This window comes from Pinus tabuliformis, chromosome 3_1 (genome assembly GCF_031772625.1).
Source record: "Pinus tabuliformis cultivar Carrire ecotype Pingquan chromosome 3_1, CPIR1, whole genome shotgun sequence".
Classification (NCBI taxonomy): domain Eukaryota; kingdom Viridiplantae; phylum Streptophyta; class Pinopsida; order Pinales; family Pinaceae; genus Pinus; species Pinus tabuliformis.
Window position 1 is genome coordinate 131994467 of NC_142301.1, and position 22210 is coordinate 132016676.

The 22210-nt window shown below is 36.7% G+C and overlaps 1 pseudogene; it reads right to left on the reverse strand.

The window, feature by feature from the left end:
• Positions 1-7406: 7406 nt before the first annotated feature.
• Positions 7407-8013, reverse strand: LOC149186117 (uncharacterized; annotated as a pseudogene).
• Between the last annotated feature and the right edge of the window lie 14197 nt (positions 8014-22210).

Below are 22210 nucleotides of genomic sequence, written 5' to 3' on the forward strand. Positions count from 1 at the left end.
TACAAGGAACGAAATATTATGTAAATGAGGATGATAATTATGATAATTAAAATATTAGTGAATTAGGAATAATCATAATAAGCATTTTAAAGGAGTATTTCTAGAATTCAAATTAATTGAATTTTTGTTTTTTATTGCCATTGGATCATAGTTTAAGCTTATGCTTGACTCCCTATTTGTTCGAGTTCAATTAGGCGAATAGTTTCCAAAAGTATTACCCATCGTCCTTGCTCTTGCCTTAAGTACCTTTGAAAACGTAAGAATTTGGGAGTTATTGAATGATTCATTGATCAATTTTTGGAGCTCACTAAGAGGATATGTATCAATATATATGAGTTTTATTTATTTCCATTTGTCTGAGAGGATGACTACATGGCCACAGGCATCAATTTTCTTCAAAAATTCAACAACTGTAAAATAAATCATTTATGAAAATCTAGGTGGTTGAAAACAAGGTTGATATAGTTAAAAATGTTGTGTATGAAAGAGACTACAAGACTTCTATAAAACTAGCGACCAATTCACAATGGTTTATTATGTATTTTTTTCCTTTTTCAGTATAATGGCTCATTCTTTAACATAATGTGTATGTGCTTATGTAAATGTATAGAATGGGCTTACTCCTTGAGCCTTGGTGTTCTTTACATAAGCCCTTGGGATTATTGAGATTGGAAATGGTGTGTAATTGTTTTGTAGAGGACGAAACCACAATCCAATGTTTGTCTCATTCCAAATAACAAAGGGAAAATCATGTTAGGAGAAAAATATTACAAATCATTCGTTGTTGATTATTGCCACCAATCACTGCATTTGAGCTATGCTCCAGATTTGTATGCATCTTGGGCCTTATATGTATGCCCGCCATCTTTCTGAGCCAATTGCGACTCATGTATGGAGGTGGATTAATCTCGACATGCATGGTAAAAACATAGTGGGGTGACACAAGTTGAAAGCTTATTCTCTAGCGAGTTGCACAAATAAGTGATACACGACCCTTGATGAATGAGGCAACAAGATGGCGACTGCTGTATTGGCCCATGAACCCCATCCAACTCGTGTTGGAACATCAATGCATAGTCTTTAATTGACTTCAGTAATTAAAGTAACATTACATTGGCAAACGCGGATCCCACCAACTCCTCTACACCACATATCATAATTAAAGACACCCTATTGCCACACATCCCTTTAGATGTATGCAATTTCCTGAAGAGCTTGAGAACGAGCTCTAAGCATGCCAACTGCCCACTTTGAAGATCGAGGCAACACTTTTCAAAGCCAGAAACAACACATATGCAAACGCTTTCCTGGTTTCTTACTATACTTTTTCTAAACAAATTTTCTTACCATACTTTTGTGTGGACGAGATTTTAGTTTTAGGCAGAATATTGTTACCGAATATCAGGAACCGAATGATAGGAAATGGCACTGAAACAGGTAAAACTCCAATAAATGACATTGAAACAAGTAAGAAACCCAACAAAGCGATAAGGGATATGCCAACCAAAGGTATAAATTAGGGAATTAAATCAATTTCCGTTGCTTACTTACTTAGGGAGAAGGATGTAGAGCTGAAATAAGTCTCTGAATTTCATACTTCATCTTCGCCACTGGTTTTTGGTACCTAGGTGGAGCATCATGGACAAGGTGAAGGGATGCAACCAAATATCAACAATAGACAAGAGGCTTACAGGTCATTTGAAAATGTAGATTTATTTTATAAACGGCCGTCTTGGAACAAAAGATGAAAGAGTCTAGGCCTTGATAGTAGTGGAGGTTTGTAACCCACTTCTACTATTGTATTTGGAGGTTCTAAAGTGTCATTTTACCTGGCAGACAATTGTTGGAGGCTTCTGATAAATTATACTTGTTGGACAAGATGATGGTAAAACTTAAAGATCAAGGACATAGAGTACTTATCTATTCACAATTCCAACATATGTTAGACCTATTATAAGATTATCTCAGTTATAGGGTATGTATTGGATTTTTTCATCTAGTGCTTTCATTTGTATGAGGTATTTATCCTATTGGTATCTTGGTCTTGCATTATAATTATTATTTCATGGAGAAATGTGTATTTTTTTTCACTGTTGTTTCTTGACATCTCAATGTTTTATTGAAGCAATGGAATTATGAATGGGTTGGTGGAAACACAAGTGGAGTTGAAAGACAAATACGAATTGATTCGTTTGATGCACCTAATACTACAAGGTCTTGTTTTATACTTTCAAAACGAGCACGATAATTGGGGATAAACGATAATGAGATTATATGATCGCTTCATTTTTATTTTGTGAGATGACATTCTGGAATAAACTAGGGCAACAAGTTTCATTATGAGCTCGTGCTCTTTCTTATGGACATATTCAAAATAATGTGCAGTGACTAGAATCCACATGCAGATTTGCAAGCAATGGCTAGGGCTCATTGGCTTGGACAAACAAATAAGGTCCAACCATTTATGCTTTAGGTTTCTACAATGAAATGGTTATTTTATCTGAATGCTAAGGTTGTATGGAACTCTAACTGGAGGTTTAACTGAATTTCTATGACCACTTTCAAGAAGTGATCATTTTTAGGCTTGTTATAGCTATCCATTGTTATATACGTCATATGACTATTTTTTATTTCACCCGTCCTTCTGTGTATGCCTATCCCAGGCATGTAGCTCAAAGTGTTGTGCTCGAGTTATTTCTAGTTTCCCTCCCTCGAATGAATGAGCTGCCTTCCACTAGGGCTAGGGTGTGTCCCTGCTACTACTGGGATTATCTTTGCATACTAACTCAATCAATGAGAGTAAGGGAGGAGCAACCACCAAATGAACACTGGGCTTCCAGTCGAACAACAAACTAGTGAGGATGACCAACCTAACAACAACACAAGTTAAGGTTCACAACTTATCATCCAAATAACCAGCTAGTGGGGGAAGCAGATTATAGATGATGCAGATCCATTATAAGTTTACCCAGTAGGCGCATAACATATCTAGTAAGGAGGCTCAAGGTTCAGTTTTAGAATCAATATATCTCAGTTTTTCTCTATATGCATCGATTTCCTTAGAAGGCTCTATATATGACAGTGAACAACATGGTCAAGTAGGTCATCTATTGGGCTTTGATAGCTAACAACTCGAGCATAATCAATAGCAATTTGAATAGGGTCAAGTTTACAAAGATATGTGTGTTTAACTATTATCTCTTTTGAGTAACGATCCTTGTTGTTACTGGTCTTGCTCCTTGCGAAAGCATGTAAAGTCTCAAGGCTCATCCTTCCCACCCTATTTAGAGCTGTGCTTAGCTGATATAGTATTACTGGTCCTCTGGTCCTTACAACAAATTACAATGGAGATAGATAAGTTCAGTGATCCTTGTTATCATTGTTACTGGTCCTCAACACCCAACCTTCCCAACTGGTCCTCAATGCCTAATCTTCTTGACTTGTTCAGAGTTGTGCTGAGTGAAGATAGAGTTTAATTGGTAGTGGAGGTTGCATTGTATTAGTAACCATGAAGGCCATGGTAGATTTCTAACATGCCATGAGACACTGCAATGGCTAACCTGCCATGAGACACTGGTTACATGTAAGAACCTCACAGGTAATAAACCCAAAGTCTTTTGTGACAACATTTTATGTTTTAGTTTAATACTAGAAGTAACGCTAACATTACTCAATGATGGAAAAATAGGCTCGACGGTATGTTCTTTAATACAAAGTTTGTATTGCCTCTCTGCGCTGCGAAAAGGCTAAATAAGATTTCTAACTTTTCAAACCATTCATTGGCTAATATAAAGACGTTTCAATATTTAATAAACTCTACAAAAAATGAATACAACACATACAACAAGACTTTGGTTAAAGCATTTTTAATCCCTATAAATTACTCATATTCCAATGCATATCAATTACAATAGTACGTACTACCTATGGCAGGGACTAATAAGATGAGAATCAAGCTTACGTACTAGCTATGGCAGGGACTAATAAGATGGGAATCAAGCTTGCATAGTCATTTATGGGCTCACGTGAGAGGCTTTCAGAAGCTTTAAAATATAAATATATATATATATATATATATATATATATATATATGTAATATTGGAGGGAAGGCCCACTCCACGTGGAGCCCGACTCCTCCCTCTCTTCCTCCATTTCAAACTCTCGGGTCGTTCCACTTTGTTTCATACTCTCAATGTATACACTCCACTTAGTTGAATAGTCCAAGTATTTTTATATGTAAACATTTTGTATTTAAGTTTTATTTAATTTTTATATATCTATTTTTGTTTTAATTTTTTATTTATTTTAAATACATTAAATAATATAAATCTTTTTTATGAATTATTTTGTACATAGTCCGTTATTTTATTTTAAATAATTTTTAGATTTTATTTAAACATAAATTTAATATAATGGCCCAGTTTTGTGGATTTTCTAGTATGCAATTAATTTTGGAACTTAATCTTTGACAAGCCATAAGTTGAGTTTTACTAAGCCAAACTGAGCAAATGATAGCTAGTTTGAAAGCTAAAATCACGGAGAATCATCTCACAACATCAAATCAAGTAGATAAGAATATTTAATAGCCCAAAAATGTAGCAGAATATTGAGAAACGAATTTGCAACAAAATTTGTTTTGCTCAGTTGAATTTGGGGAAAATTTCATTGGCTTGGAAGAACTGTTGTCATTAATTCATTTTCTAGATTGCTCAAATGAAGTTCTCTACATGAAACAATCACAAAATGGAATACTTTTTATTTTTTTATTTGTCTAATTTAATTTTTATTTGGAAATTTGTTGAGAGAATTAGCATTTTATTTTTGTTGTACAAAATCAAATTGTTTTTATTTCTGTATTATGATTGGTTTTGATAGGGAGTAGTTAGAAATATCAACCCCAAAATTTCTTGAATCAATAATATTGCATCGACAAGGGAGAAAAGAGAATTTTTCCAGCTAAAAATTGTTGGAGCAAATCTGTCTCCCAACGACTCTTTATTTTTAGATATCTTTTTGCAAATTATAAATTGCAATTTTGAGGAGGAAGGGGTTCCCCTTCTCTGCAATTTCAAAGTTTTTTTGCACTCTTGCAAGGATAATTCTTGCTGTAGGGGAAGAGGAAAATTCAGATCTAAATTATTTTGGGGTTGGCTTTTCAAAAAACAACCTTTGTATTTAAAATAGAGCTTGCACTATTGCAACTCTTTTCTTCAGTATCAGAGCCCATGATTTGTGAAAGATTGTTGGAGATCCATTAAGAAATAGTGCAGGGAATACCAGGTTTATTGATTAAATTTGCAAGTACTTTGATTTGCTAATGCCAATTTACTTCTTTTCAATGGAAAATCTTTGTAAATTGCTTCATATTTTGGCACTTTTGTTGCATATGAAAATGATTATTTATTAGATCATGTCAGGCCAGGCAGTAACTCCTCACAGCAAAATTGATTCGTATATCTTATTCCTTCAGGTAGGTCTTCGTTATATACATGAGGGAGAGACTGTTCACTTCATCTCCCGATGACTGTTCATATTACTTATTTATTTATTTACATTATATTCACCCAATCTTGATGATTAGGTGTCAACATTCCCCCCCTTAATCTGAAGGGATGTTGGTGAGTCCAAGCATCATTCTGAATCGTTCAAGCTTTTCTCTTCCAAGCGCTTTGGTGAAGATGTCTACAATTTGCTCATTAGTGGAACAATGATGGAGATGGATTGTTTTGGCCTCAACATGATGTCGAATCAGATCATATTTAGTATTGATGTGCTTCGTTCGATCATGGAACTTTGGGTTCTTGGCTAACTTTATTGTAGAGGTATTGTCAATCATGAGTGGAGTTGATTTTACTAGTTTGACTTGCAAATCGTCAAGAATTTTCCTGAGCCACACATTTTCTTTTGTTGCTTCAGCTACTGCCACGTATTCTTCTTCTGTTGTGGAATATGCCGGAACTGATTATTTTCGTGATCTCCAGGAGATAGCTCATGATCCAAGACTCATAGCATATCTTGAAGTAGATACCCCAGTTTCTTTGTCTCCATCGAAGTCTGAATCAGAGTATCCAATCAAGCTGAAGTCGTCCACCTGTGTACACTTGATTCCAAAGTCTTGAGTTCCCTTCAAGTACCTTAGACCTCTTTTTGCAGCAGACCAATGTCCCTCACAAGGCATTTGCATAAACTTGGAGAGGATTCCAACAACAAACGAAATGTCTGGTCTGGTAGTAGTTAGGTAGTTGACACTTCCTACAAACTGTCTATACTTTGTTCCATCCTCAAATTCTTTTCCTTCAATAGATGTGAGCTTTAAGTTTTGTTCCATTGGAGTAGTAAGAGGATTGCATTCTGTCATGCCAAACCTGTTCAATAGATCTCCAATGTATTTCTTTTGAGAAAGAAATATGGACTTCGGATGTTGGGTTACTTCAATACCAAGATAGTAATGAACATAGCCCAAATCAGTCATTTCAAAACTTTTCCCCAATTCCTTCTTTATGGATGCAATGTAGCTTTCATTGTTCCCTGTCATTAAAAGATCGTCTACATATACCACAAGATATACAACTGTTTTGCCAACTTTCTTGAAAAATAAAGTTGCATCATCAAGATCATAATGTTTGAAATTGAGTTTCAGAAGATGCTTAGTTAGTTTTTCATACCAGGCTCGCAGTGCTTGTTTGAGGCCATACAAGGACTTCACCAATTTGCATACTTTATGTTCATGTCCTTTCATAGTAAATCCTTTAGGCTGGGACATAAAAACATTCTCTTTTAGATCTCCATTCAAGAAAGCAGTTTTTACATCCATTTGATGGACTTTCCAACCATTCTGAGCTGCTAGGGCAAAGAGTGTCCGGATGGTAGCCCATTTTGTTGTGGGGGAAAAAGTATCCTCATAATCGACCCCTTCCTTCTGTGCAAAACATTTTGCCACAAGCCTAGCTTTGTGCTTGTCAAGTGAGCTATCAGCTTTATACTTGTTCTTGTAGACCCACTTGCAGCCAATTGGTTTGGTTCCTAATGGAGGATCAACCAACTTCCAAGTGCCGTTATTTATGAGGGCATTGTTGACACCTAATCCTCTGCGATTGGGTGAATGTGGAATGTGAACAGTCATCAAGAAGATGAACTGATCAGTCACATTCATGTATATAACAATAGCTACCTAATGAAATATATGAATCAGTTTTTTGCCTAGTCTGGAGTTACTCCTGGTCTGACATGGTATTAGAGCCAGTCCTAAGAATAGTCGTAACTCCTCTCATTGATTCTCTGCGCATGAATACCTGAGCGCTACCTCTGTCTTGCGTTTCATTGATTCTCTGACCATGAATACCTGCGCGTCTCATTGATTGTCTTGCGTCTCATTGATTCTCATCAGTTACGCTGCCTCGCCATCGCTAATCTCGCTTTGTGTCTTCCTCTGGGTTCATGTCACGATTTGTTTTAACCACTCGCGTATAGATCAGTTGACCAGTCTCAAACTTTGGTATGTTCTTCCTTGTTCCACCTTCAAATGCAAGAACGGGTAGAAAAGCCCATGTTGGACCTTTTATGTCCACTAGAAAGTTATCAGACTTGCTATCAACAACAATGCCAATAATTTTGTCTTCCACGGCAGGTGTATACCTTTTTTGTGAGCCTTCAACCCAATATTTGTTTGGCTTTGTATACCTGAGCCTACCAACCTTTGTTACAGTAACATTGTCACAGTCCTGACGAAGACCACCGCCCAGTCTGAGAGTCTGATTATCGAGTCGCGTTAGGTCTAGCACTGTGTCTCCAGGAGCCAGAGTTTTGTCTACGAAGGGCGAAGAAGCGCCGGCAACTGAGGGCTTTGTTGTCCTCTCCGCCTCCACCTCCATGGATGCTGCTTCCTCTTTCGCCATTGCCGCTTACTACCTTCTCTTCTATGTCAAGTGTTCGAACATGTGAAAGACGGAATCGAACAGGGAACTGTGGAGGAAATGGTAATGACAATATTTCCCTCCAATCGCAAATATTGCAACGGCTACAACAATTTCACAAATTGACCGACGGTGGAGCAGAGTACACTGTCTCTGCGCTTGGAAGAGACTCAATCTGCTGAAACAGTGAAGACTGAGAGTTTAAAACGTTTGAGTATTGTACAGTATCATTCAAAACGTTTGAGTATTGTGCAGTATCATTCAAAATTTTTAAAGCGTTTATATATTGCGCTGCTTTCAAAAATAGTATTGGATGATATATTAAAGTGATATATTAATACATTGAAATGATATAGTCATATACTGCGCTGCTTTCAAAATAGTATATTGAAGTGATATATTGATACATTGAAGTGATACAGTGATATATTGCGCTGCTTTCAAAGTGGTATTGCATGATATATTGATATATATTGAAGTGATCCCTTGTGCGTTTTTTCAACATAGTAGTATTGCATGATATATTGAAGTGATATGTACAAAGAAATGCTGATGCTTCTATCAAACGTTAGAGGAAAATAAAGTACATAAGGCTGTGACATAAGGATTTTTTTTTTCAGCAGAAGAATTTTTACAGAATGCATTCAATCATCTCTATGGTAGGGATAGTTCTCACTGGCAAGGAGAACTATCCTGAATGGTCCCGGATGATAAAACACACCCTCATCTTCAATGAGTTGTGGAAGGGAGTGTGTGTCGGAGAAGGAGACAATGACCCAGTACAACCTACATCAGACAAAGAGCTCGTCATTTGGGATAACAAGAACAACAAAGCATATGCATTAATCGCAGCATCTGTAAATGAAGAAGTAAGTCGCCATATTTCATCATATTCAACTGCCTTTGAAGCTTTACAAAAGCTCAAAGAACTCTATGACTCACATTCTGCACTTGAAGTTGTTCAGCTCATGATTAAACTCTTCACTCTTGAACTGAAAAATAATGATCCTCTTGCTCTTGCATCTGAAGTTAAATCCATAATGCATGATATCAAATCCACTAAGGTTGAGCTGGATATCCCTCTTATTGCTTTTCTCAAGGCACTCTATCCTACTTACTCCAATTATCTTGAGTCTTTACAAGCAAATGGAAATCTTAAAGATATAACCTTTGACTCTCTTGTGAAAAAGTTTGCTGAAAGAGAGAAAGCCATTGGAAAGAAGACAGTCCCTGAATCTTCTGAAGAGACTGTTTGCCTTGCTCATAAAGAAAAGCATCCTGCTCAAGATTCTACAAGAGGAAGAGGTGGATGAAGAGGAAGAGGAAGATACTTCAGAGGCGGGGGGGGGGGGCAGACATTCTCAAGGAGAAAAAGTAGATCTGCATTGCGAAATGGATCACATGATGCTTCTACATGCAAGCTACCATGGGACAAAATTGAGCAGAAAAGAAACCAGCAGAAAGGTAAAACTGATGATACAGACAAAGGTAAAGCACCTGAATCCGCTCACTATATTGAGGCACAATGTAACATTGGAGTAAATGAAGATTTGTTTAATGCTTCACTTGCTTCTTCGAAAAATGATTGGTTGCTTGATTCAGGAGCAACCTGTCATATGACTCATAGGAAAGATTTTTTTGAAGATTTCACTGACAATGTTGATGGAGCAGTATACTTTGCAGATCAGTCAAAAATCAAGCCATCAGGGCTTGGCACAATCAGGCTTAAACTGCCTGGTCTTCCAGACTTTCTTCTGGATCATGTTCTATATCTCCCACAGCTCAAAAGAAACTTGCTGTCCTTGGTCCACATCCGCCAGCAAGGTCACTCCATTCATATGTTTGATGGCAAGCTTGAGGTAAGAAAAGCATCTGACCACTCACTTGTCATGAGGGGAATAGAAGAAGAAAGGTTTCTCAAACTGCAAGGAACCTCTGCTCATGCACAACATTTCTCATATATTTCTCATCATGAAGAAGGTACACTTCCATCAAGTTTATTATGGCATGCTAGATTTGGACATTTAAACTATGACAGTCTCCACTTATTGAAGAAAAATGGTGTTGCTGGTTTGCCTACAATTCCTAGGAAACATAAGCAATGTGATGCTTGCATTCTAGGAAAGCATAGAAAACAGTCTTTTCATGATTCACATTCAAGAGCACATAGGAAGCTTGACTCATTCATTCAGATTTATGTGGTTCAATGCCTGTTCCTTCTGCAAATGGAAATAAATATATCATGACATTTATTGATGATTACACCAGAATGTGTTGGGTTTATTTATTGAAGAACAAATCTGATGCTTTTCAAACATTCAAGAATTTTCATAAATGGATTGAAAATGATGCACAATCTCATATTGGGTCTATTCGCACTGATAATGGAAAAGAATATACATCAAATGAATTTGAACACTATCTTCGCCAACATGGGATTAAACATCAAACAACTGTACCTTATAATCCCCAACAGAATGGTGTAGCAGAAAGAATGAATAGAACAATTTTGAATATGGTACGATCCATGCTTTTCTTCAAAAATGTAAAGATAATGTTTTGGGCTGATGCTGTTCTATGTGCTGCATATATAAAGAATAGATGTCCATCTAATGCTATAAGAAACAAGACTCCTTATGAATTGTGGTATGGACATGTTCCTTCGGTAAAACATCTCAGGATCTTTGGTTCCACTTGTTATGCTTTAATACCAAAGGTACATAGAAACAAACTTGGTGCTAGAAGTCGTAAGTGTATCTTCCTGGGGTATTCAAACACATCTAAAGCATACCACCTCTATGATGAAGTAAATAAAAAGTTTGTTGTATCTAGAGATGTCATTTTTCTTGAATCGTCCAAATCTGACAATGTTGTTGAGCGACAACTTGATTGCTTGGATAGATTCGCAAAAACGAAATCATTTCAAGAATTTGATAATCAGATTCCACATCTTGAAGGGGGGATTCCTATACTAGAACAACATGTGGAATCTTCTTCTGAAGAACAATCTCCCCTGCATGAAACTCCAACAACGGATGATGCCTTAAGTGATGTAATTGATAGAATTGGGAGACTCAATCTTGATTCAGTCCCAACTCAATCAACAGAGCAGCCTGGACCATCTCAGAAAGGTCCCCCAAAGTGGCTGACAAAGACACTTGAAAGTGTTCATCCTGATGAAATTGGAAAAACATGAACCAGAAATTCAAACCGACAAAATGGAGGTGATGTAGATGACTCTAATTCACCTGTTGATATGGATGTTACTTATGATTGTGAATTGAACTTGTCTACAGATTTTGAACCAACTTCCTTCAAAGAAGCTGCTTCTCATGATGAATGGAAAGAAGCGATGAAAAAGGAGTATGATGCCCTCATAAAGAATGGCACTTGGAAGCTGGTTGACCCTCCATTTGGAACCAAACCAATTGGCTGCAAGTGGGTCTACAAGAACAAGTACAAAGCTGATGGCTCACTTGACAAGCACAAAGCTAGGCTTCTGGCAAAAGGTTTTGCACATAAGGAAGGGGTCGATTATGAGGAAACTTTTGCCCCCACAGCAAAATGGGCCACCATCCGGACACTCTTTGCACTAGCAGCTCAGAACGGTTGGAAAGTCCATCAAATGGATGTAAAGACTGCATTCTTGAATGGAGATCTAAAAGAGAATGTTTTTATGTCCCAGCCTGAAGGATTTGCTGTGAAAGGACATGAACAAAAAGTATGCAAACTTGTGAAGTCCTTGTATGGCCTCAAACAAGCACCGCGAGCTTGGTATGAAAAATTAACTGAGCATCTTCTGAAACTCAACTTCAATCATTTTGATCTTGATGATGCAACTTTATTTGTCAAGAAAGTTGGCAAAACAGTTGTATATCTTGTGGTATATGTAGATGATATTTTAATGACAGGGAACAATGAAAGCTATATTGCATCCATAAAGAAAGAATTAGGAAAAAGTTTTGAAATGACTGATTTGGGCTATGTTCATTACTATCTTGGCATTGAAGTAACCCAACATCCAAAATCCATATTTCTTTCTCAAAAGAAATACATTGGAGATTTGTTAAACAGATTTGGCATGACAGAGTACAATCGTCTTTCTACTCCAATGGAACAAAACTTAAAGCTCACATCTATTGAAGGAAAGGAATTTGAGGATGCAACAAAGTATAGACAGCTTATAGGAAGTCTCATCTACCTCACTACTACCAGACCAGACATTTCATTTGCTGTTGGAATCCTCTCCAGGTTTATGCAAAAGCCTTGTGAGGGACATTGGTCTGCTGCAAAAAGAGTTCTAAGGTACTTGAAGGGAACTCAAGACCTTGGAATCAAGTATACACAGGTGGACGACTTCAACTTGATTGGATACTCTGATTCAGACTTCGATGGAGACAAAGAAACTGGAGTATCTACTTCAGAGTATGCTATGAGTCTTGGATAAGGAGCTGTCTCTTGGAGATCACGCAAACAATCAGTTCTAGCAGTTTCCACAACAGAAGCAAAATGCGTGGCAGCAGCTGAAGCAACGAAAGAAATTGTGTGGCTCAGGAAAATTCTTGAAGATTTGCAGGTAAAACAAGTACAATCAACTCCACTCATGATTGACAACACCTCTGCAATAAAGTTGGCCAAGAACCTATTGAAGCCCCGAAAATCGGGTCGACAACAAGGGGGATACCCACCCGGTCCGGACCTTGGTTGGCAGCTCCTTATCCGTTTGGTATAGCGGGTCCGACTGGGGATAATGGGACCAGTTTCCCAATCTAAGGGGTGTGTGTATGTGTAGAGTTGGATGATGCTGATCCAGGAGTATTTTAAGCTAATTTAATTCAAACTTCTAAACTAACTCTATGCTATTGTAATCTAATAAGAAACAACACATCTAATCTATGCTAACCCGAGGTGTATTTCTTCTATTATGCGATCTAAAGAGATTTCGAACAATAACTGGTAATAAAGATCATTCAGCTATCATAAGAATAGAAATCAATTAAGATAAACCACTCTGCATAAAAAGTTAAGCAAAACAGTTGTGAACAGCATATCGCATAATAAGTTATTCATATGTCAAGCACAAATAAATGACTCCACCGTACAGAAGTGCCAAATGGTAACCCACACATTCATACATTAACATATAAACAACTGAAAACTGCATATCACTTTAAGAATATAAGCAGAAATTGGTCAAGAGATAAAAGTACCATTTATGACTAATCCTACCCATAAACTTCAAGCAATAACGATTTATCTCTACTTGTTCTAACATCTACTAAGAGTACAAAAGTGCAACATCAGTAGCAGACATTAAAATGCAAACATTGATAAATCTCGATCCATCCATTCATCAAAAACCCCCTCCGAGGGTGCAAAAGTGCATGTTCTGAGGACAAGTTTTTTGACAAATTTCCGGACCCTTCTCCAAATGCCTGAGAAGGGTTTAAATACTACTAACTAATTAATCTTAATTACATAAATTTAGGACACGGTTTCAAATGACCGCCCTTCTACTAAAGCAAATTTATTTCTAAAAATTGAATCTAATTTCTAACTGTTTCTGTATTTGCTCCTTAGTGCTGTAAGCAATGCAACATTCGCCTGGGAAGAGTCGGCTGGTTGTCTTCTCCTTTCGTTTGAGCTATGAAAATAGAAATAACAAGAGCTGGCACCGTTTTCTGACAAACTAGAAGATATTTTCGAAAATCTTCCTCTGGCTTGGTGTATTCACTGTGTGTATACTTGGTATAACCCAAATTTCTTTCAAACTGATTGTGCTGTTGCTATTTCGGTTTCCGGCCGTGCGAATGACTGAATAAGTTAGGGACTTTGCTCTCTGAACAATTTTCTGTATTGAAAACTGCTTCCGTTCTTTGTTCCAGGCTTTTCTGGAGCGTTTTCCCTCTTTAGCGTTTTTCTTTTTGCTTTACCCAGTCTAAGCTTCAGGATCTTTTGTAAACATGCTGCTTTTGTGCGCCTTTGACTCTGAGTCTTGGATAGTCTATTTCCATCAGTATCTGTTGAGTGATACTCTGGAATCCGCGGTCCTGCTGCATGCGGCATCCGTTTGCGAAGGCATCTCTTCTCTGTTTCCCGAGTATTGACGCTTTCCCCTTTTCCTTAGATGTTTCCTGCACATTGATTTATATTAGTTGCTGTCTTACAGTTTACGCAAAGGAAAAGAGTAATGACGAAAAGATTGACATGAAAGCTTTAAGCTCTAATGAATGCATAATCATGACACTCATAATGACTTGACTCTTCGAAAAACACAACACAATCCTTCTTGGATACTTTGGCATACAATCATTAATTTCTTTTAAGGCGCGCGCCCAATTTTGGTCTACATACAGCTTTCCTTGAACACTATGTCGAGGAAATTTTGCGATGAGTGATTTCTGCGACTTGTATCACAGTATCGAGGATTGCGATGTCAAGATGTGTCATCGCAGGAATTGATGGTATCATTCATCGCAGATCGCAAATCACAGATCGCGAATCGCAAAATCGCGCTTAATCATCCAATCACTGTGTGCTGCTTATGCGATGTTGCGATATGCGACGTCACATATCGGCCGTCGGCGATTCCTTAATTTTTTCATTTAAGAGCGCTTCACAATATATGCGATGCGATGAATTTCGCGTCGCTTCTTCGCAGCTTATTATGCGCATAGGAAAACGCTTCACTCTCTTCTCGCGATGCGATACAGCTTTAGGGAGTCAAAATACAAAAATTTTGATAAAATGTTTTTTGGATTTTTTGTTAAGGGTCCCCATTTGCTTGGTGTTATTGCTAATACCAAACAAAGAGGGGGGTTGTTGGTGACCACAACAGAACCCAAAGTTCCATGATCGTACAAAGCACATCAATACTAAATATCATCTGATCCGACATCATGTTGAGGCCAAAACAATCCATCTTTGTCATTGTTCCACAAATGAGCAAATTGCAGACATATTCACCAAAGCGCTTGGAAGAGAAAAGCTTGAAAGATTCAGAACGATGCTTGGACTCACCAACATCCCTTCAGATTAAAGGGGGAATGTTGACACCTAATCCTCTGCGATTAGGTGAATGTGGAATGTGAACAGTCATCAAGAAGATGAACTGATCAGTCACATTCATGTATATAACAATAGCTACCTAATGAAATATATGAATCAGTTTTTTGCCTAGTCTGGAGTTACTCCTGGTCTGACAGGCATCATACTCCTTTTGCATCACTTCTTTCCATTCATCAAGAGAAGCAACTTCTTTGAAGGAAGTTGGTTCAAAATATGTAGACAAGTTCAATTCACAATCATAAGAAAAATCCATATCAACAGGTGAATTAGAGTCATCCACATCACCTCCATTTTGCCGGTTTGAATTTCTAGTTCCTGTCTTTCCAACCTCATCAGGATGAACACTTTCAAGTGTCTTTGTCAACCACTTTGGGGGACCTTTCTCAGATGCTCCCGGCTGCTCTATTGATTGAGTTGGGACTGAATCAAGATTGAGTCTCCCAGTTCTATCAATCACATCACTTAAAACATCATCCATTGTTGGAGTTTCATGCAGGGGAGAGTGTTCTTTAGAAGAAGATTCCACATGTTGATCTAGTATAGGAATCCACATGTTGATCTAGAAGAAGATTCCACATGTTGATTCAAGATGTGGAATCTGATTATCAAATTCTTGAAATGATTTTGTTTTTGTGAATCTATCCAAGCGATCAAGTTGCCCCTCAACAACATTGTCAGTTTTGGATGATTCAAGAAAAATTACATCTTTAGATACAACAAACTTTTTATTTACTTCATCATAGAGACAGTATGCTTTGGAGGTGTTTGAATACCCCAGGAAGATACACTTACGACTTCTAGCACCAAGTTTGTTTCTATGTACCTTTGGTATCAAGGCATAACAGGTGGAACCAAAGACACTGAGATGCTTTACCGAAGGAACATGTCCATACCACATTTCATATGGAGTCTTATTTCTAATAGCATTAGATGGACATCTATTCTTTATATATGCAGCACATAGAACAACATCAACCTAAAACATTATCTTTACATTTTTGAAGAAGAGCATGGATCGTACCATATTTAATATTGTCCTATTCATTCTTTCAGCTACACCATTCTGTTGGGGATTATAAGGCACAGTTGTTTGATGTTTGATCCCATGTTGGTGAAGATAGTTTTCAAATTCATTTGATGTGTATTCTTTTCCATTATCAGTGCGAATAGACCCAATATGAGATTGTGCATCATTTTCAATCCATTTATGAAAATTCTTGAATGTCTGAAAAGCTTAAGATTTGTTCTTCAATAAATAAACCCAACACATTCTGGTGTAGTCATCAATAAATGTCAGCATATATTTATTTCCATTTGCGGAAGGAACAGGAATTGGACCACATAAATCTGAATGAATGAGTTCAAGTTTTCTTTGTGCTCTTGAATGTGAATCATGAAAAGACTGTTTTCTATGCTTTCCTATAATGCAAGCATCACATTGCTTAAGTTTCCTAGGAATTGTAGGCAAACTAACAATACCATTTTTCTTCAACAAGCGGAGGGTTTCATAGTTCAAATGTTCAAGTCTAGCATGCCATAATAAACTTGATGGAAGTGTACCTTCTTCATGATGAGAATTGTATGAGAAATGTTGTGCACGAGCAGAGGTTCCTTGTAGCTTGAGAAGCCTTTCTTCTTCTATTCCCCTCATGACAAGTGAGTGGTTAGATGCTTTTCTTACGTCAAGCTTGCCATCAAACATATGAATGGAGTGACCTTGCTGGCGGATGTGGACCAAAGACAACAAGTTTCTATTGAGCTGTGGGAGATATAGAACATGATACAGAAGAAAGTCTGGAAGACCAGGCAGTTTGAGCTTGATTGTGCCAAGCCCTGATGGCTTGATTTTGATTGGCTTGCAAAGTATACTGCTCCATCAACATTGTCAGTGAATTCTTCAAAAAAATTATTTTCTATGAGTCATGTGGCAAGTTGCTCCTGAATCAAGCAATCAATCATTTTTCCAAGAAGCAAGTGAAGCATTAAATAAATCTTCATTTACTCCAATATTACATTGTGCCACAACATAGTGAGTGGATTCAGGTGCTTTACCTTTATCTGTATCATCAGTTTTACCTTTTTGTTGGTTTCTTTGCTGCTCAATTTTGTCCCATGGTAACTTGCATGTAGAGGCATCATGTGATCCATTTCTCTTGCAGTGTATGCAGTGCAAATTTTCCTTTTCTCCTTGAGAGTGTCTGCCCCCACTGCCTCTGAAATTTCTTCCTCTTCCTCTTCGACCACCTCTTCCTCTGGAAGAATCTTTAGCATGATTCTTTTCTTTATGAGAAAGGCATACAGCCTCTTCAGAAGATTCAGGGGCTGTCTTCTTTCCAAAAGCTTTCTCTCTTTCAACAAACTTTTTCACAAGAGAGTCAAAGGTGATATCTTTGAGATTTCCATTTGCTTGCAATGACTCAAGATAATTGGAGTAAGTAGGATAAAATGCCTTGAGAAAAACGATAAGAGGAATATCTAATTCAACCTTAGTGGATTTGATATCTTGCATTATAGACTTTACTTCAGATGCAAGAGCAAGAGGATCATTATTTTGCAGTTCAAGAGTGAAGAGTTTAATCATGAGTTGAACAACTTCAAGTACAAAATTTGAGTCATAGAGTTCTTTCAGCTTTTGTAAGGCTTCAAAAGCAGTTGAAAATGGCGAAATATGGCGACTCACCTCTTCATTTACAGATGCTGTGATTAATGCATAAGCTTTGCTGTTCTTGTTTTCCCAAATGACGAGCTCTTTGTCTGATGTAGGTTGTTCTGGCTCTTTGTCTCCGTCTCCAACACACACTCCTTTCCACAACTCATTGAAAATGAGCGTGTGTTTTATCATCCAGGACCACTCAGGATAGTTATCTTTGCCAGTGAGAAATATTCCCACGATGGATATGATTGAATGCATACTATAACAAAAAAAACTTCAGCTGCAAAACTTTTACTCTTAATGGGAAAAAAAATATAGTTCTGATATGACTGGACAACAAACTTTTTCACCCAACTCAACTTGATCACTCAATGTAGCCCTTCAAAAAAATTTCAACACACAGCAGTGATTTTAAAACATGCACAAAATCAGGGCTCAACTCACATCATAGGACAACGCTTCATAGGCAGCGTACCAAAACAGTTCAAGATACCATGTTCATTCAACGCATGGCATTTAACTCACATACACATCATAGGATACCATGTACATTCAACGCGTGGCTCATACAAACCAATTTTCACATGGTTCAAACTCGGAGCCTTGAATTAACAATAAAGACGAGTTGCCATTCAAGATTATTGAAGCCTTACAGGGTTTTTAACACAAGTGCCGACAACAGGGTTTTTAATATTACTTCACCTGAATCTCATCAAAATAATTTTTCCAAAACCATTTAAATAAAACATTTTAGATAACCCAATTTCCAACCATGAACCACTTCATCTCGTCAACATGATGTAACCTTGGTACTGGTGCCACGACAGCTTTAACGTTCACAAATGCAGATATATTAATAGTGTGGGATGTGGAGACCACGACAACTTTAGCGTTCACGGAAATGTTCTAGAAGCTAACATTAACGTAAGACAGAGAGCTTTGGTTAATACCTCTAGGATCTGAACCATCAGAGAATCAATTGGAATCCATCAACACTCTCTCGTGTAGATAGAGGCTTTGATTCACGCACCATTCACGCAGTGAACTTGGTCATGGAGACGATTCACGCACCATTCACGCACCAACAACGTTTTACTGCTCCTCCGCATAGCTACTCGGACCATTCAATGTAGTAGCACGGCCTCAAGGGCATTCAACTTAGCGATTCAAAAGATTTTCAGGTCCGAGGCATGGCAGAAATGGCTCAGAATTAATTATGGAAGATAAGCGTAGAATGGCTCAGAATCAATTATGGCAGACAGAGCGCACAGGGGCAGTGGACAGAGAGCTCAGTAGGCAGAAGGGAGTTACAACTAATTTTGGGAGCTGGCTCTGATACCATGTCAGGCCAGGCAGTAACTCCTCAAAGCAAAATTGATTCGTATATCTTATTCCTTCAGGTAGGTCTTCATTATATACATGAGGGAGAGACTGTTCACTTCATCTCCCAATGACTGTTCATATTACTTATTTATTTATTTACATTATATTCACCCAATCCTGATGATTAGGTGTCAACAGATCAACTATCTAATCTTGTAGTGGAATTGATATGTTATTGATTTTCCCATTTGCTCTTGCATTAAAACAATTTTCTGAGTAACTTTTCACTTAGAAATGTTCCATATTAAGTTAATTTAGTTGTCATTAGATTGTATGAACCATTTCTACATTTTGATGGCTAATCATTCACTGTTTTAAAATATCCAAACAATGCATGTTGTGTACTTACTATATCAACTGTTAGAGCTTCTTTTGCAATTTGATATTTATCATTAAAAGAACATGTTAAACCTCCATTTGTTTAATTACTCTGCTCTTGATTTGGGTGATATATATATCTTGTCCTAATTGAGATAGGATAGATTATATTTTCTTTTGCTTGTTGTATTCTAGATTAATTAGTATTTTAAGTTTAAAAAAACACTTTTAGAAGTCTCCTTACATAGGAGCAACCTTAGGTGTGGCTTGGTTAAGCCCTCAATTCAGCTTAAGGGTTGCTTTCTTGCAAGCTAGTATCAAGAGGGTAATTATGATATTTCTCTTCTTGTTGATGAATTATCAAATATATTGTAAGTAAATAGGAAGGGTGAGGGGTAATTGGACCGAATAGAACCAGTCAGAGCCATCACCACAAACAAAAAATAGTTTGACTTGGGACTCTGACTTGGTAGTCTTCACAAACGTCGATGAGGTCATTTTTGGCTATCAACAAATTTCTCAAGGATATCTCAAACATTTTCCTAAGTATAATGGAAAAGGTGAAAATCCGTCGAAGAACACCTTGCAGTTTTTCAAAATTTTGTTGATAATATGAATGTGCGAGAGGAGGATCTTTATATGAAATTGTTGTGCAATATTTGGAATGAGAGGTACATACATGGTTTAGAAAAGTTTATGTTGAATCTGTTACTTCATGGGATTTATTAACAAATACTTTCTGAAACAATGGGGTGAAAGGAAAGAAGATTTTTATTATGGGACATAATTCAATTCTATGTAAAAGAAAAAAGGTGAATCTATTTCAGGTTCCATTAAGAAATTTAATAAAGTTTATAATAAGATCCCAAAATGAAATCAATCCATCTACTACAACATCCAAAGCCACTTTTGTAGCAACAATTGATTATGACTTTGCCTTGATGTTGAGAGAAAGGAGTTCTGACACTTTAGCTAAAATACAGATTGATGTTATTGAAATTGAATCAAACTTGACTTCATCTAGTAAGTCGAGGGCTAAGGAAAATCTTATTGAGAGAATAAAGGGAAAAGAAGAAATTGGACCTTCCAATGTGTTGATAGGTGGAAAAATTCCACCTACAATAGGGGAGATATCACCCGATTAGGATTCTAATTAAACCTCTTTTCCTTTGGTGTGGTGATACAAAATATGGGCCCGATTTCCTGTACTAATAACACTAATCTAATCTAATTGTTCTAAATATTTAATAATAATCATTATCTAATTATATCCAACTGACGGTGTTTAAAAAACTTGCTTAGAACAACAACAGAGGGGGAAAAATTACCCAGATGTAGACTTGTAAGAGAACCACAACTATTTGGGATGGTAATTTTTTCTGACGGAAATGTGGTCTCAATTAGCCACCTGAAGAATGCGTGCTTTGCTAAGAGAGTTTAATGATAATATACATATTTTTTTCTTTTTGGATTTTTCTATTTATTTGCATGCAATGTTAATTTAACTTGCAAAAGATAAATTAAATAGCTTATCTCATAAATGAGAGCAAGTCTCAATACTAGAGGGTGAATATCAAATTACGAAAAATAGATATACTCAGGGATTTAGAGCAAAGATTATGAAAAATAGATATACCCAAGGATTTAGAGCAAAGATGGAACTAAATGAATCAAGAAAACACTTACACATTTCATTTTACATAAAGGAAATATGGATTGTGATATTCATAAAAGGAAAGTACTAGAAAAAGAAAAATGTTGAAATAAATGAAAAATGAGCACACACATAAACAATTATATTGCATAAATTCGTCAAATTACATAATAAAATTATCTAATGAGCTTTCTAGATCTTCAAAAATTCTTCTACAACTTCTCATTAAAAATCTCAGTTTGGATTACAGTCCAATAATTTCCATCCCATTCTTCATTGAAAAGAGTTGTATAAAAATAGAGAATAGGAAAATAACAAGAAAGATATTTTGGAAATAGATCAGACCTCTCTGAGGGCTTTCTTTGATGATGCAACCCTTGAAAATGGCTCCTGTGGCTGTGATTTTGTTCTTTTCATGAATGACAATCATTGTTTTATAAATCAAATTGGTCTAGGCCGTGGGAAAAATAATTATGTTGAATTCATGGCATTGAAGGATCTTCTCATTTTCGCCTATGAAAAAGGTGTAAAGTCCATACAAGTCTTTGGAGATTCTATGTTGGTGGCCAATATTTTCAATGGGGTGCAAAGATGTCACAACCACACACTTTTTCCAATAGTTGAGGAGATCATTTGTATTAAGAAAGCTTTTGATCATATTTCTGTTTTTTATATTTATAAGGAGCAAAACAAATAGACAAACTTCCTTTCTAAAGAAGGCGCTCTTTAGGATATGGGGTCTAGGAGGATTTCTAAACAGATAGAGGACAACACTCATATATATTTTTCACATGCCTTTTAATGAAGTCACCCTACAACACCTTTACTCAATTTATGATAGTTGGTTTTATGTTGATAATGCACTTTTATGTTTTTTGATGGTAGATGCTTGGGTCGATACATGTTACAGAACAATGTTCAAGACAATTTCATTTCTAAACACATATTGTTGATTGTATACAATTTTTATTCGCTGATCGTGGGCACTGATGATGTCGGTATTTTATAATGAAGGGAAATATGCTAGGATACTTAGAATGTGCCTTGGGTGTATCCATAGAATGTATTTTCCATCCATCTATTGAAAATTATGTTGTTTTTTTTTTCAAAATAAAATATATATTCTTCTTATTTTCCTCAAATTGATTTCTAAAATATAAAAAAATCTATTATATGCTGGGACGATTTACGTGGAATTAAATCTCAACATTTGATCTTCTC